Source organism: Rattus norvegicus, chromosome 1 (assembly GCF_021556685.1).
Source record: "Rattus norvegicus strain SHRSP/BbbUtx chromosome 1, alternate assembly SHRSP_T2T, whole genome shotgun sequence".
NCBI classification, from domain to species: domain Eukaryota; kingdom Metazoa; phylum Chordata; class Mammalia; order Rodentia; family Muridae; genus Rattus; species Rattus norvegicus.
In genome coordinates this window covers 203,666,683-203,686,010 of record NC_141534.1, presented here as the reverse complement: position 1 = coordinate 203,686,010, position 19,328 = coordinate 203,666,683, and the positions used below count along the sequence as shown (strand labels likewise).

General features: G+C 44.9%; 1 long non-coding RNA gene across 1 annotated transcript; it reads right to left on the bottom strand.

Annotated features, from left to right (window-relative positions):
• Window positions 1-3,658: 3,658 nt before the first annotated feature.
• On the bottom strand, window positions 3,659-18,710 carry LOC148007835 (uncharacterized). Its single transcript, XR_015647578.1, has 3 exons — window positions 18,315-18,710; window positions 12,199-12,576; window positions 3,659-5,087 (listed from the first exon to the last, which is right to left on the bottom strand). It is a non-coding gene; the product is annotated as an uncharacterized LOC148007835 (long non-coding RNA).
• Window positions 18,711-19,328: the final 618 nt, after the last annotated feature.

Below are 19,328 nucleotides of genomic sequence, written 5' to 3'. Positions count from 1 at the left end.
TTGGTGCTGCTAAGACTGAACCCCCAGTGAACTAGACTGGTGGGGGGAGGGCGGCAATGGGGGGGGAGGGGAACACTCATAAGGAAGGGGAGGGGGAGGGAGATGTTTGCCTGGAAACCGGGAAAGGGAATAACACTCGAAATGTATATAAGAAATACTCAAGTTAATAAAAAAAAAAGGATTCTCCTTGTCCAGGGAGGTACAGGGCTTTGCCAGAAGATAGAGCAAGGGATGGGGTTAGGATGTTATGCATGTTGGCATGAGTTGCATGTATCTGAAACTCATGCCAGAACCAAGATCCCACAACATGATGACAGCATCCTCAGGTCTATAAGCTGTAGGATCTTCTGATTGAGCTTTATGCAGAGCAGACCAGAGAATGATGAGGAGACTGCTCAGGACCTGCAGACCCTTTCTTTAATGCCCACCTGATGCCTAGTATTCCTCTTCCTATGCCACCTGTCACTGTGGCTCGCTCTCACTCTTTCAACCTCTCTGATTAGCCTGCTCCTCTTCCGCTCTCTCAGGCAAGCTCCTCATTCTAATACAGCCCCTTTCTCATGGAAGCTATGAGTTAGCTCAGACCGGTTCTGGTTTTGATAGTTAGATCAAGTGCCTTCCTCTTAGGAGTGAAATGAGACCCACAGAGAAGAGACAGGCAGTTTGAGGAAAAAGACATGTTGAACACAGGCCCCTACGGAGCTCTCTCTGAAGCTCTCAGCACTTTTTAAAACAAGAGCTGTTGTCTAGGGCTAAAGAAATGGCTTGGTGTTTAAGAATACTGATACGCTTGCAGAGGACCTCAGTTCATTCCCCTGTATCATATCAAATGGCTCTCAACCTGAAGCAGGACTACCAATTAAAGTCCTGACTATACAATTTAATGAGATCCTATCTCAAAATAAAAAAAATTAAACACAAAGCTATAGGACTGAGGTAGACCAGTTGTTTGCCACATCTGTGGTCCATGATTTAGTCCCTAGTGCCTTCAAAAAAATAAAGTCATAAGTCCACTTGGCCTTTGATTTCTCTTCTGCTAGATTAAATGTCTTGCAAAGGTTTAGAATCACTGGAGGAATGAAAAGTTTCTCAAAATAATTAACATATTTCTATCATACATCTGAAAGTCAAAAGTCTTAGGCACCATATAATAAATAGCAGGCTTTACATATACTTTTTAAATTAAAGATAGCAATCTCAGAGTTCAGGTATTATAAGGAAAATAAAGACTGTTTAAGAACAATGGCTAAATTACTGTGAATCTGTCTGCCACTGAAAACAATGAAAATTTACTACAAAACACAAACCAGAGAAATGAAACAGTTCCAGGAATCCCCAAAGTATTCATGTGGAAATAGAGTCCCAAAGGACCTTGAGGCTGGTCCCACAATCCCGGCTTTGACAAATTATATACACCCAAAAAGTTCTTTCCTCTCTCCTCATCCTCAAGGTACCAGAGGGAAGCACCTTCCAGAACTGATCAGACAGAATAATGGAAAGGAAAAGATTCCTGACCCTAGGAAGCTGTGGTCTCAGGAAATCCTTGGTCAGAAGAGGATCTCCAGGCTTATGGGGTCTTTTGCTTGGGAGGCTCCAGTTTAAAAGGGTAGGTTGAGCTGGGACCTGATGGAACTGAAAGATGACACAGAAAGTCCAGAAACTGCAGTGCTTTAGGGTAAATGCTCAAAGGCCACACAGGTTATGCAGCAATGGCAGGCACCAGTGACGGGATGATCAAACCCCATGAGTGCTAGGGTTAAGAGGTAAAAGACATGCTTGACAATGTGAAGGAGACAGAAGTCTGACAGTGGGCTCAAAGGGGACTGGAAGAGTATCTAGAAATAAAGAATGCAGGGACTGAAAATCTTATGCAATAGATACACTTATTAGCAGTCAGGTCCACACAGAAGAAAGTGTCCGTGGATGAGACCAGCAGTGAGCAAGGCAAAGGACAAGGAGAAGCAAAGTACAACTAACTACAAAATGGTGGGCAGCCCACAGGAGTCAGCTTGCACATCTGCTCAGAGTCCCTGAAGAAGCAAACAGAAAACTATCAAATAGGAAGGATGGAAAGGCATCACGAATAAGAAATTTCAAGCTCCTTACAAGCTCCTACAGTTGGAAAAAGGTCAAGATGGTCCCCACCCTCCCCGTCCCCCACTAATAAAGCAAAAGAAATAGGAGCCTAGAAAAGGTTCAGCACACTATCAGGAAACTGAATGTAATCACAAGAATTCCAAAGACACAAAACTGAAAGATTCTCTCCCTTTGGGAAGGCCTTCAGTGCATGAGTGAACCCCTGGGAAAATAACAGACCATAGTGCATTCAGGATTTGAAGTGTCTCCTCAGGTTCAGTGCTGAAGTCAGCACCTCATGATGTTGTGGAGATTGGGAGGCAGAGCCTGGCTTAGGAAGTAGGCCACAAGGGCCAGTCCTTGGTTACTTCCTGTTGCTCTGTTTTTCCTCGCTTATAGGAACTAAGCCATTGCACATGGTCTTCCCAAGCACCATGGAACCAAATAAATCCCAGCACTGAGAAGACAAACAAGCAGATCCCTGGAGCTCAAGCAGTCAGCCTGGCCTACTTGGTGATTTCCAAGGAAATAAGGGACCCTGTCTCAAAAAAACCCCAAGGCGGAGAGTGCCGAAGGAAGAACAGTTGAGGTTGACCACTAGCCTGCACCTGCATTTGCACATGCATGAATGCTTGCTGTGTGTGCATCTGTGCATACATGAACATACACACAAGAATATGCAGAAAGGAGAGCCTGGAGGGTTTTCTGTGCAAGGCACAGAGGCTGGCCCAGCAGGAACCACACAAATGGCTAAAAGGTAAAGAATTAAATTATTTGTGGCACATAGGAGGGGGTACCTACTGTTTCTCTTCTCGTTACACAATGAATGTGTGTAACTCATGCAGCTCACAGGTGCATAGAACAGAGAAGTGAGAAAATAATGGAAATGTCTGATTTTAAACATTTACACACATTGAAAATATTGGAGGCTCAATTAATCACAGTGGTGTCTAGTTACATAAAAACATATGGACAGATGTATAGAAATCTGTCCTGAAACAGCTAGCAAGATATATAGTTACCAACCAAACTCATTTCTGTGCTCCTCTGGGTTGTAACATCCAACTGGCGTTATACATAAGGCTCAATGGGGAAGATGTCACGATCCAGAACTCAACTTGGTCATGATCTCACTTTGGCATCTTAAAACATAAATGTTAATATCTAATGTTTTGGCATTATTAGAATTTTCTACAATGAGATTTATGATCTGAAGTAGTATTTTTATACCAATATCCAAGGGTGCTGGGCACACGGATATAAGTTGTATTTCCTAAGTTACTTGAGCCTTTTCATTTTCTACCTTTGTCTGTTGTCATTGGGCTGGAAATCTTTAAAAGTATATATTTTTACAATATTAAAACCTCTCCTTTCCTGTGATGATTGCCCATCAAAAGCCATTTCTAAGGAATAAAGTTTCGAGGTCTGGGGGGGGCTGTTCCTTTTGCTGAAGCCCACAAAATCCCCCTGGGCTTCTCAAATGCACTTCTGGGATTTTCCTACCACTCTTTTTCTTACAGAAACATAATTGGATTCTGATGCCACAGCTTAAAGAAATAATATACCTCAAGTCTACAAGCCTATTGTGCAACCAAAAATCTTTATTTCTTTTTATTCTTTTAAGGGAAATTACAGAAAACATTTACTTGAAGACATAGGAAGATACACACACACACACACACACACACACACACACACACACACATATATATGTATACACACACACACACACACACACACACACAAACTTATATTGGGTATGTTGTTATTTTATGTTTTTAAATGACCTCAGTTGATATGTGTGCCTTGGAATCTCTTTAGGGACCTATGTTCCCCACCATCTGGTTTTCCCATTCCAGTGCAGTCCCTCACCTGACCCAGGGCTAAGGGTGAGACCTGAGACTTGCTCCTGACCAATGGAGGGTAGAGAAGCAAAGCCTTTTCTTTTTGAAAATGAAGGCCCAGTGTGGATTGCGCAGCTCCCTCCCTAGGAGATGCTCTCCTGATGGTTTTGAGTAAGCAAGCTGGAGGCTGAGCTACCTCATGGAGAAAAGTGTGAGTCGGGGACCTAGCCTCTAGCCCGTAGCCAGCAGGAAACTAGGCACCCAGTCCTGCAGCTACAGGGACACAAACATTATCCACAAATACATACTCTGGGAACAGAATTTTCTCTAGCTAGGCCTTCAGGCGAAAGCATGGCGCTGGCAATAATAATACCTTGATTAAAGTTTGCAATAGACACAATTAAGCCATGTCCAGCTCCTGAGCGACAGAAACTAAAATGACAGAAACTGAGCCAAACTATGCAACTGGTGATAGTGCTGTTACACAAACCAGTTGATGATGTGCATTCTATTGGCCAAATGTGCCTTCCCTCCAGTGACAGCTACTGCCCTGCTCCTATCCCTGAGCTCTACCCCAGTCCTTTGGTTCCTCTAACTGTGGGCAGACTAAGCCTTATTCTTCTGGAAGGTTCTCCAGACTCAAATGGAGCCTGTCACTAGTAAGGCCGCACACAGTGATGAGAATGGCTCCCGTCCAGCAATAGCTCCCGTCTCTGCAGCTGCCTGCCTATTTAACCACACTGCTACTATACAGGGGCTTCTGCATTTGAGGACACCTCTTCACACACCTCATCTCAGATCCTGTGTGGAGTCCACAGGACTTGGGAGATGGCCATCATTATTCTCATTTTTGACATGAGAGGACTGGTATCTAGGGACTTGCAGGGGCCAGAGATAATCAGTGTCAGGATCAAGAACTCTCAAGATACCTCTCTCCTCTCTGTGATCTGTTTGATTCCCCTTACTAAGATAGTTTCTGGGAAGCCCAGCTGTGCAAAAGCTTTGGGGCTGAAGAAGTTGTCAGTCAGGGATTGAGTTGAGCATCTTCTCTGTGTCCTCCTACACACTCAGCATCCCAATCGATGCCTAGGAGGGAGAGCAGCCAGGGTGTATCAGTTGGCCTCTTTACCCTCGAGCCTCTTATGTAGGTCAGCCAAGGAAGGGTACCTGCAGGAGAACCAGGGAACCAGAAAGGTTAGAGTGTGGGTTTCAGGCGTCCACTAGAGGTTTCAGGATGATATCCTCCCTCTACCCATAGCCACAGATTCACCCAGGCAGCCATATCCAGGACCAGGAGCCACTATCATGAGCTAATTTACGCTTAGGCAAGTTGTACTAGGACTTTCAGTTGTCATCACATCCTTCCAGATGTGGCAGGCTAAACATCCCCCAAATCTCCTGTATCCTGCCAAGCTCTAAATACACAATGACCCTGCAGGCCCAGCATCCATCCAGACAGCTTTCATGACCCGCAGTGCTGGTCTGGAAACAGAAAGAATCACTTCTTGGGAAGCCACAGTTGCCATTGAGAGCATCTACCCCGGTGCCCTCTCCCAGTCACCATCCATGGTGCTGAAGTTTGATGTCACCCACCTCCAATACATCTACATCTTCTAAGAGCATTACAAAATGTCAAAGTGGCCACATGCCCAGGTTGTACAGGTGGGACCATCTGCCTCTCTCTTACCAGCTTCCTTTGGATGACTAAAGCTATATCAGTCATGACGATCTGCCTGAGGCCCCTCCTGTAATTCCCACCCATCCCAGGAAGCAACCACGAAGAGCTACACAATGATGGTGAAGCAGTATTAAGAGTAACATTAAAGTCAGTGGCCCAGGCCATTAGCAGTTTAAACACATCTTACACTCAGATGATGACAGTTGATGGAATTCTGGTGATGCAGGACAAGTGAGAGCATCCATAAAGTCAGCCAGTACTGCCGCGCTTAGCCCCTCTGCTGTAACCCACAAGCTGGGCTGTACCGCACAGGTGGCTATATGGATGAACTCCAACAGCATGCCACAGTGAGCCACAGCAGCCAAGCCCCAAGCTTGGGCAAGTTCCCCACATATACAGCAGAGATTTTTAAATAAACCCAAGTAGAATCAACAAATACAGTGACTCCCACTGCTCTGCGGAGACACCTGTTCTCTACAGCACAGCTTAGCGTGCCAAGTGCAGATTCCCAGCCAGCATAGGAAGGGATTTAAACTTGACACAGTGGATTTACATTCACTTGGCTCCATCAAGAGGCCAAACAGACCCTGACTGGAGGCCTCATCATTGCCCTTGTGGTCTCTGGTCCCTCTGGGTTGTGGGGACACAGCCTTACCCACTGAAATTGGCAGGAAAAAAATGGCAGACATGAAGAGGCAATGCCACTGAGTTGCTCAGAGAGGGATGAATCACTCCAGATGGTGGAGAATGGCTTTGAGTCTTGATAAATGTGCCTGTTCATAGGAAAGCAATACTCTCTCCCTGTAGTCCCTGACAGTCACAGGCAGGCCTGGAGGGGACTGAATTTGTTGCTTCTAATCTGGGTAACATCCTTGGTTCCATGACCCACCCCTAAGAAGGGATGGTCCAGACCCACTCCTCAAGAAGGGATGTTTCCATTCATTTTAAGAAAAAGGAAAAGTTTCAGTCCAACTTGAACGTATTCAAGTTCAAATTTTCCTCACTTCCACGGACTGGAAGTATTGCCTTTTCTTGAGATCAGATTAGACTTAGTTGTTTTCAGCTTATTTATCCTCAGACACGTGTGCTGGTTTGCTTGAGCAGACAACTGACACAATGTAGAATTACCTGAGAAGGGAGTCTTAATTGAAAGTTTGCCTAGATCAGATTAGCCTGTGAATGTGTCTCAGGAGTTTCTTTTGATTGCTAATTGACCCTGCCCTAGACTGTGCGCAGGCTCAGAAGCACCCAGCCTTGGCATCTAAATTTGCCAACTTTGACTCTTGTCTCCTTCCATTTAACCCTGACCCCTAGTAGAGCTTTGTTGATGTCCTGGTGAACACTTCACCTGGTGACCACACCTAGGCACTCTGACATTTTCCCAGGATTGGGACATTTGAAAATTACCCAATGATGTTTGCATAAGCCATTTGAAGGTCAGCTCTTTGTCATTCCATACCTACTCCCTGTGACCAACAGTTTCTTTCTATAAAGGTTGAGATGAGAAGCCCAAATGAGTTGATCAAAGGTACCCTTGGTATAATAGTTAATCTTTGTCAGTTTGACTAGATTTAGAATCACCACAGAGATACACATCTTGGTTGGTCAGTATGGCATTTTCAGAAGGGTTCATCCAAGGAGGGAAGAACCACCTGAATATGGGTGTTACCTGTCTTCTGTTTGTGTCTCTGCTGTTGTGACAAACTTCCTGACAAAATATAACATACCTAAGAAAAGTATTTATTTGTCTTAAAATTCCAAGTTTTAGTCCATCATTCTCAGGGAAGCCAAAGCAAAAACCCAAGCAGCTAGTCACATCACACTCATAGCCAAGAGCAGAGAGCAACATATCCTTGCTTATTCTCTGGTTTCTTCTCTCTTATACTTCTCTGGATCCCTTGCCTAAAAGATGGTGCCACTCACCATGCTGTCAGTCTTCCTATACCAACATCAAGACAGCCTACCAACAAGCCCAAAGGCAAACCTTATTTAGATAGTTTCTAATTAAGATTATCTTCCCAAATGATTCTTGGTTGTGTCAAGTTGACAATTAAAACTAAGCAGGACACCCTTCCATGGAATAGGAGTAATAGGGGAAAGGGGGAAAGCAAGCTGAGTACCAGCATTCATCTCTCTCTGCTTCCTGCTGTGATGGGATTATGACCTGACCTCATGCTCCTGTGGTGTCATGATTCCCCTACGATGATGGACAGGCCTTTGAACCATAAATCAAAATGAATTCTTCCTTCCCTCTTTAGCTTGCTTTTGTCACAGCAGTGAGAAAAGTATGGTTGGCAGAGGCAATTCTTCAGGGTTAACACACGTGTCCCTGTGGCATGTCCTTAGAACAGATTTCAGTTAGGCCCTATCAGCTCTGAAACGATCTGTGAAACCCTTCTCAGAGCCCACAAGCACCGTCTCTGACTCTGAAGTTGAAAACGCAGTGTGATTTAGGAATTATTTTTCCTGCCATGTTTCTCCCGCCTAAGAGCAAGTTATGTTTTCTTGTCCATCTCCCTATATTAGAATAAGAGGCATCAACTTACACGGTGTTATGGTTTAGAAGTGAATTTCCTCCACCTGCTCATTCATGTGTTTCAACACGTGGTCCCCAAGTGATGGCATTACTTTGATTGGTTAAAACCTTTTAGAGGCATTGGGAAGGGGGGAGTGTCTTGCTACAAGATTATTACTGGGAGAGGGCCCTGACTTTTATAACCCAGCCCTACTTTCTCTTAGACACATTCTGTTTTCTGGTCCAAAGAGTTTAAAACAAGAAGCCTCTTCATCCAGAGGCCAAATTCCTGAAATAATGTCACTGTTAAGCCTTCCACTTCATGATGGACTATGTCAGAAGCTATGAGTCAGACAACCCCTCCTCCCTTGAGTTGCTGTTTATTGGATACTTTGTACCAGAGATGAGAAAGTAATTAATTCATGAGAAAATACACCACTGTCCAGGCCACCTTTCTCGGGCCTGAACTACCTTAGGCACAGCTTTCTTTCCTGCCCTTGAGCTTGCTACCAGACTTTTCTGCTTGTCCAGGGCCTTCCTCCATCCCAGGGGCAAACAATTCTTTTTCACAAACATGAGATTGTACTTCCTCCTGTTCAGGGATCCTTAGCTGTATGACTTGCGCTATCCAACATGGAGGAAGAAGTGATGTACGACTCTTCGAGCAGCAGCTTTGGAACAAATGTCTATTCCCATCTTTCCTTCCCTAATAAGGAACTCCATCAATCTAGGATCCCGTATTTTATTGACTGTCTCCATCAGACTGCACTTGGGTAGAGAAAGGCATTTCCATCTGAAGTCACTGAGATTTGAGTAGGCTTGTCCCAGCAGCAGAACATGGCCTGCCCTGCTATCTTGAGCACTCTCCACTCATCCTTTTAAGTCAGGGACCTTGTCAGAGCTTAAGATATAATAGATGTTTGCTGAATGCAACTGAATTCCTGGTGATCAAATAGGCTCCAGGGTGCAAAGGGGATACCTGTTACAATGACTCTCTGGCCTTAGGGACATTATCATTCTAGAATGAAATGTCAGGGTGCTTGTGATTCAAGTTCCAAGTCCTCTGAGTCTCAGTCTGTGTGATGAGCACAGAGGAAAATGGGGATATAGAAGAATAAATCCCACCACAGTGAAGGGCTAGAGAGGATGACAGGGCAGGCTCTCTGGCACTTGGGAAGAAGCCTGAACAACTGCAGATCCCCTAAGCCAAGAGCAGCTGCACTCAGGCTCTGTGCTTCTGTTTCAAAGCCAAGCTGGCGCCCTGGGCAGTATGCTGTGGAATGACATTATTCTCCATGACAGAGACACTGAGGAATACTGAGTGTTGTCCACATGGATGGCTGTGTGAGTGGAAAGACTAAGAACAGATGTGAACATCATGGAAGGACACCAGTAAGACAGCAGACTCTAGGCTCAGAATGACGATGTCTGTTAGCTAAGTCCAAGACTGGGGAGATGGCTCATTTGTGAAAATGATTATTGTACAAGCATAGGGACCTCAATTTAATCCCCAGAACCACGTAAAAAGCCACATGAGGTAATAAGGCCAGTCATCCCAGCACATAGCAGTAGGGGACTAGACAGAATACTGAGGCTCACTGGCCAGCAAGACCAGTTTAAGTTGTGAGTCTCAGGTCCCAGTGAAAATATCCTGTCACAGAAAAAACTAGGTGGATACGTCCTGAAGAACCACACATAAAGTTAGCCTCTGCTTTCCTAAAAGCATATCTAAATCAAGAAATAAATTTAACAAAGTCAAAGCTTAAGTCACCTTTGGGAGTAAAAAGCACCCACCTTCTCCTGGGTCTGCAGGAGTGTACCTACAGCTATTTGGAAACTGCTTCTGCCTGCTCACACAGCCTTCCTCTATGGGAGCACAGACCCAGGCTCTCATAGACCTATTCAGCTCTAAACAAATCCAAGAGGCACTGGAGGGGCAAGTTAAGTCTCAGGGGCTTCTAGGATCTAGGTACTTTAAATGTACCAGGTCACAAAAGCTAATCAGAGGCCCACCCTCAGTAGAGGATCAAGTCCCAGGCTGGGTTCTGGCCTCTAGGCATCATTGTCATGGGTGAGGAGGGTCATGACTTATTTCTTGTTAGAGTTAAGTGTGTGCTATCTCAGAAGCAGCCACTGGGCTAGAGGGCACCCACTGTGAGCTTAGTGAGGATCTAGAGAGACAGCTAGGGCATTTGGGGTCTTTCTGAGTGGCAAGAAGGGGGAAAGCAAGAGCAGAGAGAGGCAGTTGTGTGCAACAGTAAACCAAGCTGAACGATAACCATGGAGCAGAACAGGAATGCTCAGGGTCAGCATACCCAGAGTAACCTCAGGAGAAGAGCAGAAAGACTTGGGTTAGCCAGCAGTTCTAGAGTAACCCCAGGAGGGGATCAGGGAGACTCACTCAGGTGAGCCAACAGCTCTAGAACTCAAGTCTTGGGATTCAGCTTGCACAGTCATCCTGAAGTAGCCAAGGATCTGCAACAAGAATGAAGGGAGAGCTGTACCTGGCCAAGAGCTACACAGAGCCCTGAAGGGATGAGCCCTATCCTATGCCAACCCCAGATATAGAAGCTAATGTTGGTACATCCTGTATCTCCTCTATCGCTCAATTAACCGACTCATAACTTTCAGAGTTCAGCCTTTAGTAGAGCCAACACTGTGACTGGTGAAAGCCAGGGTTGAGTTTTTCTTGGGGTAGAAAGGTAACACCCTGAAAACTTCCTAGGAATGTGATGTGACTGTGACCCCCCCCTGCAACTGAGTCAGATCACTGCCAGAATAAAACTCAACCTCTTAGCAATATGTATACCCAAAAATTGGCCTAGGAACTTGTCAGCAATAGATCTGGATATTCTCGGTCCAAGGTGGGTCTTGGTCCAAGACCTAGCATTTCTAACCTGGGTAAAATTGATGTTGCTTGTCCTTAAATGTCAGTTTTACACCACACTCCAAATCCCAGAATACCTACAGTAAGGGCTTCTTTGAATCCCTGTACTACACCAAACTGAGCCAATGTGATCTCATAGTTCCCAATGCCTAATGTGACCAGAGAGTGTCTTCCCATGTCCCAAACACTCCTTATATATAAAAAGCACCAATTGTGTATCACAGGTCCCCTCAGACATAGAATGGCCCTCTCTCTAAGAAGACTACACTTAGCATCTTTCCTGATTTTCAACTTGATGTGGTTCAGAATCACCATGGAAAGAAACCCTCTGAATTTGTCAGTGAGAGACTTTTTTAACTGAGTTAATTGAGATGAGGAGACAACCCCTAAATCGAAAGTTCCATTCTATAAGCTGGGGTCCTAGACTAAGGCAGGAAAAGAAATGAGTGCCAGCATTCATCTATCTCTGCTTCCTGATTGTGAATGCAATATGACCAGCTAGCTGCCTCATGCCCTTGCCACCATGTGTGTCCACTATGATGGATGGATCCCTTAGAACTGTGAACCAAAATAGACACTTCTCTCCTTCAGCTGTTTGTGCAATAGCAAATGAGAAAACATCATGCCAATAAGGAAATCAATACCACCCACTACCAGTACAGGCCTAAGATGATACACAGTACTACATAGAAGACTGCTCAGTCTTGCGTAGTATCTGGGATGGCAGGATCTTTTTGAAGAGCCCATTTCTTTCCTTCATGTAGATTTTAAATAAGTTGTCTAACTAGCACTCATAAACACCAAGGTATGTAATGTGTGTTCATTGTGCAAACTTTGAAAAGAGCTATCAAGGACAACTGAAAAATCATCTATAATTTCATCTCCACCCATATATGTGTGTGTGTGTGTGTAAGCATGTATATATGTATATTTATATATATGTATATGTATATATATATATATATATCTTGAGATCACAATGTGTACGACTTTGTTTCTTTTCTTTTCACTTATCATTTGATCAATGTGGTTGTCCCATTGGAAACTCAGTAAATATCATTCTCAATGGCTGGATAGTACTCTGTTGTGGTCATTTGCCTTTACTGGACATTTAGGTTTCTTTCTTTGATATAGAAGTGTTCATGCTGGGGTGAACCCTTTTTCCACAGCCATTTCTTTACAGTTTCATTCAACTCACCTGAGTTTTGCTTCCCTTCCTTGTTAGACCCTGATCATTTTCCTAGGGTGGCTTCACAGAGGTGAGAGGATGAGGTTTGGTGATTGTGTTGCTCTTTTGAGAGTTGGACACAATTTCACATTCTTAACCGCAGTCCACGGAAAGTCTGCCTCCGCCCCCAGACCTTCAGAGGCACTGAGCTTTCAGATTTTTAAAAACCATTTCCAAGGCAGACACATTCAATCCTTGTCAATAGTGCTGTCTGCCTGTGTCAGGCTAGAGATCTACCCTGTCCTTCCATGCAGGGAGAGCCTGCTTCTTCACTGGTGCTGTTGGAAGCGAGGTCTGTGAGCCAGCTATGAAGGAGGAAAGCGGAGAAGCCAACATCTCAGGACTGATCTGTTAGTGCAAAAAAAGGGAAGAAACTGGTCACAGGTGGGGATGGCAGGTGTGCCAGCCCGGGATACTTGGCAAACTATGACATACATTTGACGATGGGAAGGGAAGCTTGAAGGCTCTGACCAGCCACATGAAACTCCTTTGTCCCTCCACAGCCCTGGATTATCTGTATTTTCATTTTCTCTGTTTACTTTTTGCTCTCTTCTCTGAAACTTGCATTGGTGACACCAACAGCAGATGCTGTGTGAAATTAGATGCCTGAGTGAGGCTCTAAAATTTTCTCAATAAACAAAGCCAGCAATTAGCTGTTTCAAAACACACCATCACTGTCAGATCTGGAAACAGATGCATGACACCTTGAAAGGCAGCCGCCATACACGGAACTTTTGGCAAAGAGCCGGAAGCCACTCTCTGACTAGGCAGCAATTCAAAAATGTTATTGTTATTATTATTATTATTAATTAGTGCATACTAATTGCTTTCTAACTTTCCTAAAATTTTAAAGGCCTCTCTTCTGAGGCCTCAAGAGAATATCCCTGGTGATCTGATTTAATAAGGAATGGACCGTCATGAAGAGACACTAACTACACCAGCCTGGCTTCACCATGGTCCCCACCACTCCCAAGATCAAACTCCCTGGTGATGAGTTTTGGGAAGACTCTGGCTTCAGGAAAACTGTTACTGTGCCTCCAATACATCAAAGACAACTCAGTTTGCATTTCCTCTCTACAGAAGGATTAGCAGGCAAATGGCTCAGAATCTGCAACCCAACTGAGTTGCAAAGCAGATAAACACCCCAGGTTAGAGCAAGAAGACAGATTGAGCCATCCTGGCTAGGAGAGAGCCTGTGCCCATCCAGAGTACCAACAGAATATCAATGAAGGCCTGAGCCCAAGTCCTCTGCAGCCCCACACTTGCCCCATATCATTTTTTTTATCTTTATTAACTTGGGTATTTCTTATTTACATTTCGATTGTTATTCCCTTTCCCAGTTTCCAGGGCAACATCCCCCTAAATCCTCCCCACTTCCCTATGGGTGTTCCCTCTAGCTCCTGTCCTAGAAGCCAAAACTAGAGCTGACAGGCAGTGACAAACTACAGCATTTGTTTGACTCACTCTCCATAAGGTCCTCTGGAGCCCCAAAACAACAAACCTGGCTCGATCCTTCCAGAAAATAAGCCTTGAGAGAAAAAGAAGCTTCAAGACTCTGACAAAACACACACACACACACACACACACACACACACACACACACACACATAAATGCCAATCACCAAAAGAGGGCAGCCCAAAAATGTATGCTACACAGTCCTATCAAGAGCCATCTTCAATTTAAATCTTTCCCTCCACTTTATTCAGTTTATCTTGCCTTCCAGCTAACGTCACTATTAGATATCACTGTTGGGCTGAATGAGGTCTGGGGAACAACGCGATTGAATTGAGCTGAGTTCTGCTTTACTTGAACAGAGGGTGTTCAACTGGACCTTCACATCTCAAAGCCTGCAACTGGCTTTCTGAGGCCTCATTGCCAGCATCCATTGGGCTACTTAAAACCAGGCTGTCATATAAGACATCAGGAGATTACATCATGTGTCCCAGCTATGATGTCTCTCTGACCATATTTGTTCCTGTTTGAGGGGAAATCAGTCAGGCTATTGGACAAGTGAACTATAGGACTACATGTGTGAATGTGGTTGAAAGGGATGGTCTGTCACTGCCAGCGCAGATACTGGCCACTGTAGAGAAGCAGGAACATCGCTTAGATCACACCTAGAAATGGGAGAGGATGCAGCACCTAGCGCTGTTCAGACCCACGCCTACCTTCATTAAGGAAGCTGCTGAACACCCTGGCAAGGGAGGCTGGTAGAGATAGAATGTTTGCGTGTCAAACCAAGTCAAGATCACCAAACAGCCACACCAGACAGCTCTACAGAAGCACCTAGTCCAGTTGTGACAGCCATGGCTTTGACCCATCACTACAGTATGTACCCACTGTCGGAGCAAGACACTTTCACTTCTTAGAAAGGCCTTGAAAAGAAACTTTCTTTCCTGGGAGATTTCTCACGGACATACTGTCTAACTTTCTAAGTTATTACTTGAGCAATCTCTGCATTATTTCATAAATTGTTATCCCTAGGACCAAGTTACTCCTCTCTGCCTTATCCTCCATCCTTCCATTAGCAGGCAGCTCTGGTAGACACCAGAGACTGCAATGGGCACTCAGAATCCAGATCAAGCAAGATGAAATTCTCACCCTGACCGAGTGGTGGAGGGAAGTGACCCTGCCAAAAACTAATGATCTGAGACCCAGGCCATATCATCTGTCCGTGTGTTCTGGTAGTAACGGGTTCTCTGTGAGTTGGTAGAAGTCAAGGACGCTTAGGAAGGCAATGCTGCCACAGGCCTGGATTTTATAGTACGGTGAGTCACAAGGTTTCACAGTGAACCCTGGTAAGAAGTGGTGGACTGCAGCTCATCTTAGTGTGCTCCAGACGCTACCCACTCTCAACCCTTTTCTATGTTGGTGTTGCAGAAGGGGATGAACTTGGGTTGGACTAAATTAATGCTTCACGCCCTTGAGCTTCATTTGGGATCATTCAATGAGCCACTGAAAGGTGGTCCAAGTCACAAGACCGGTAAAGTCAGGTAGAAACAAGCATGGCTCCAGCTCTAGCTTTGCCAGGTCTTCTGGGCTGGTTGACTCTAATGTTAGGTGGTCTCGCCACACAGCTAACTCCTTCCTGGGCATGTAAATACTTGCCTCAGTATTATCTCCTCAATGAAAGCGATGCTCTGCCTCTGATTTCCCTATTCCTTGCCTATACCTGTTTATACAGTGTCTTTACTATGACCCCTGAGGGTGTACCCTATCTCTTGCTAGCACCCAGACTGATAACTCCAGCTTAGCCAGCAGTCTCTCAAACACATTCAGCATAGACTTGATCATATCATCCGAAACATCTCAAGTCGGAAAGGCCTATTTCCTGTACTGATGGATTGGCCTTGGCCTCATTCTCCAATATCACCTGCTCTGACCTGCTCCAGAGAGCTGACCTTTGCTCTTGCAATACAGGTTCACAGATACCACAGGCCCTATATAATCTCAACATTTACTGTCGTGTTCTACCAAGTTTGCATGGAAACACATGCACCTACTTGCAACACACTAATGTTAAAATAAATGTGAGGCAAAGCCAAATGTTGTCAAGGACACAGAGCACTGGGAATTATTAGTTCACTGTGTGTTTAGGCAGTCACGTTGGTGAAAGCTTACGGGTATGGCTTCTAACATCTGTAGGAGATACAATCAAATCAAGCTGATCCTTTGGCAATTAAAATATTCCCTCCCCTCTTACAATGATCCTGAGTCTTAGGTGTGAGAGTTGTATTATAAACGTGTAAGTTGGCACTGGGCTCCACAACTCTGCATTCTAATGGTTTTCTATACTGCTCTCTCTCTCTCTCTCTCTCTCTCTCTCTCTCTCTCTCTCTCTCTCTCTTTCTCTCTCTCACACACACACACACACACACGCACACACACACACATGCACACACACACATTCAAAGAGAAATTACTTTGTTCAGGGGTGAATACTAAGCTTATCTGGATGTATAAGGACAAACACTTAAAATTAGATAGGGATTAATCTAGTCTCATAAATTGGTGGCTGTAGGTTCTCTTCCAAGATCCATAACTTCAATAGCCCTGGGTATCTGGCTAGGTTTCCAATATCAAGCAAAGTAGCATAATTTCCTCCTTGTTAGGCAGGTCGCAAGCCCATTATAGAGCTATGAGTTACCACCAAGGTATGCACGCCACTGCTGTATCTTTTCTGGTGCCAAGCTAGTCATTGTTTCAGTCGATAGCTGGGTAGGACTGTTGGCTGCTTCCTCCCTTTTGAAGCTTGCCTTCTGGTACCATGAGAGATAGTACCATGATGGGTAGCACTCAAGGAGGAAGCGTTCAAGTCAGTTTCAGCAAAGGGGCCTCTGGACCCAGTATCTGAAGTGTATGCTATCTTCAGCCTGAGGGTCTTTTCTTCTACCTCTGTGGGGAAACCAGGGGCAGTAGAAATAACCAGTACTGTTTCCAGAATCTTTTGGGAAATCCTGACCAACAATTCCAAGGAAGGATTCTAGTGTCTGCTGTGGCTGTTTTTGTTAGATCATCTTTGGCTCTTGGATGGAGAATTGTCAACCCAGATGGGTAATTTTCATTTAAGGTATATATGTATACCTATATTTGTCTATATTCAGATTTATATTTATTGTTGATTTTTAATGATTCTTTATGACTTCTTCAACATCCTTGCTGTTTTCTTTTAATTAGGAAAAGACTTCCACTTGTGTTTTCCACCGATAAGTGCTCAGCCCTAAGTCCCATAAGGGACATCAAGGGCCAACTCCACTTCCTGCTTACAGAATTCAGAGCTAAGGCAGGAGGTTCCAGACCTAGAGATCATTGTCCCTATTAGCTATCAGTCAAAGAAGTACTCATTAAAATAAAGCACATGCATACTGTTCCAGTCTGCTTTTTGCTTTTCTATAAATACTATAAGCAAGGTTGCGGTCCATCAAGTGGAAATTCGAGACAGGAGCTTAAAGCCAAAACCATGGAGGGATGCTGGTTACTAGCTTGCTACTTCTGGTTTGTCCATCTAGTTTTCTATACAGCCCCAGGACTAGAGAGTAGGGATGGTACCACCCACAGTGGGCCGGGGACATCAATTAGCACTATGTGTTTCACAGGCTAATCTGATCTAGGCAATTCCTTCTTTGAGGGTCCCTCCTCCCAGGGGACTCTAGGTTTGTGTCAAGTTGACAGCTGAAGCTAACAATGACACATGTCAATGTGAAGGTTGTTGTTGTTCTGGAAATGTACTGTTGAGGAGTTGTAGAAAATGCTGGCAGCCGGAGATGCCCTTTGAGAACTTCAGAGTGCCTTTGTGCTACTCGTAATCATTCGGCAATGGAAAATGCCTCAGAATGAAAATAATGCCCATTACCAAGAGACACATTTCCCATGTTCTCATGACAATGTCACATTAAAAATTACCTAAAATATATAGCAGAGGTAACTTCTGGATATGTTAGCTGGCTAAGATTCTGCAGCTAACTGAAATTGTGTGTGGCTTATAAGAGTCATAGCAAGGCTCTTAATCATGTTCCCATGTCCAGAAAGAAAGCATAAAACATAGCTGCAAATTTCAATGCATCTACTCACGGATATTATTATAGAACAGCAGGGCAACTGGATATGATAGCTTATCCCTGTAGTCCCCACACTCACAGACTGAAGAAGGAAGATTCTGAGTCTGAAGCTAGCCTGTGCTACAGAGATATTGCCCAAAGGAAGAGGTAGAAGGGGAAAGAGAGAGGAAGATAAAATGAAATAGCCAAAACAAACTCAAAATTTTTAAAAAACGGTTTCCAAGTTATTGCTGAGCATTATTTTAACAGTGAACAAAATTAAACTAAAATGAATTTTCTAAGCCCATCTCTGCACTCAAAATATTTGCCCTCGATGGTCACACACACCAGTAACTCTCCACTCTTCAGTAGGCTCCCCACCTCCTCTCTTTTGTCAGTGTGAACCTCCCCCCAACCTGCCACAAGGGTACCTCTTCCCCTCAGAAAGAATCCCTGCTCCAAGGTACGTGGAATCTTGTGATAGATACCTTAGGGACGCTGGCATCAGAAACAGATGTAAGCCCACTCTATCCTGCTTGAGGACTTACCTGGGAAAACAGTTCCCCATTGCAAGAAAGTCACATATGGCTGAGGGTTTCCCAGAAAGCCTTCAAAATATACGTATGAATGAAGGTCTCTTTCCCAGAAGACCTCAGCTGAAGTTGAGATGAACGAAGTGTTCCAGCCAGCACAGAGGCCCAGCTGACTGCACATTTCATCCTTGCTCGCTAGCCAGGATAATTAGCTTTCTGCTACCCACAAAACCTGCTAATCAATCCTACAGAACTGAGGCAAGAAAGGACAATAAAGCTTGGTGTTTGACCAAATGTCCAATGGCTCCTTCCATTCATCAAAGGAAGAGGATCCTTGCAAGTCAAAGGTAGACAGAAAATGAAAGGAATACATGCATAGGACTCACAGGAAATGACTCATGGTTGTGTGTGCTGGGTTCTTGTGCATCTCTGCAAAAGAGCCAAGCAGATTAGCCATCTAATTAGGCACAGTTGGGGTGTCATTTGCCTTATCCGAACAGTCCTTAAAGTTTAATCAGATACATGACCACTCACTGGGGTTTCCATGATGGTAGATAGGAGCCTGTGGCCCTATGCCCACAGGTCCCCAGGAGCACCATGACCCTACCTAACAGGCCACACCATTCTGGGGCCATGCATCATTCCTGCCGGGAAAGAGGCCCTCACCTCCCCCATGCTTCCTGGAGGCTCATTTAGGCCTTGGCAGGATGGCGAGGACAGAGCAGCTGTTCCCTCTGACTCTTTCCCATCATTCGACTGGTGTTTAATCCACAACTACACTTCCAAAATTGAAAACAGAACCAGGTTAGATTCCCAACCAGGGCGGAGCAAGTGCAGGGCTGGCTGGGTGAACAGAAGCCAGTGCCAGAATGAAGATGGATCGCCATGGGTGCCTGGCTCCTGGCGGGCCAGACGCAGGGCTGGAGGCTGCTGCTCCATGGGTGTGAGCCAGGCCGCCAGCCATCACAGACCTCTTGGGCAGGGACACACTGTCCCTACACACCCAGACACACCATGACCCTCCACCAA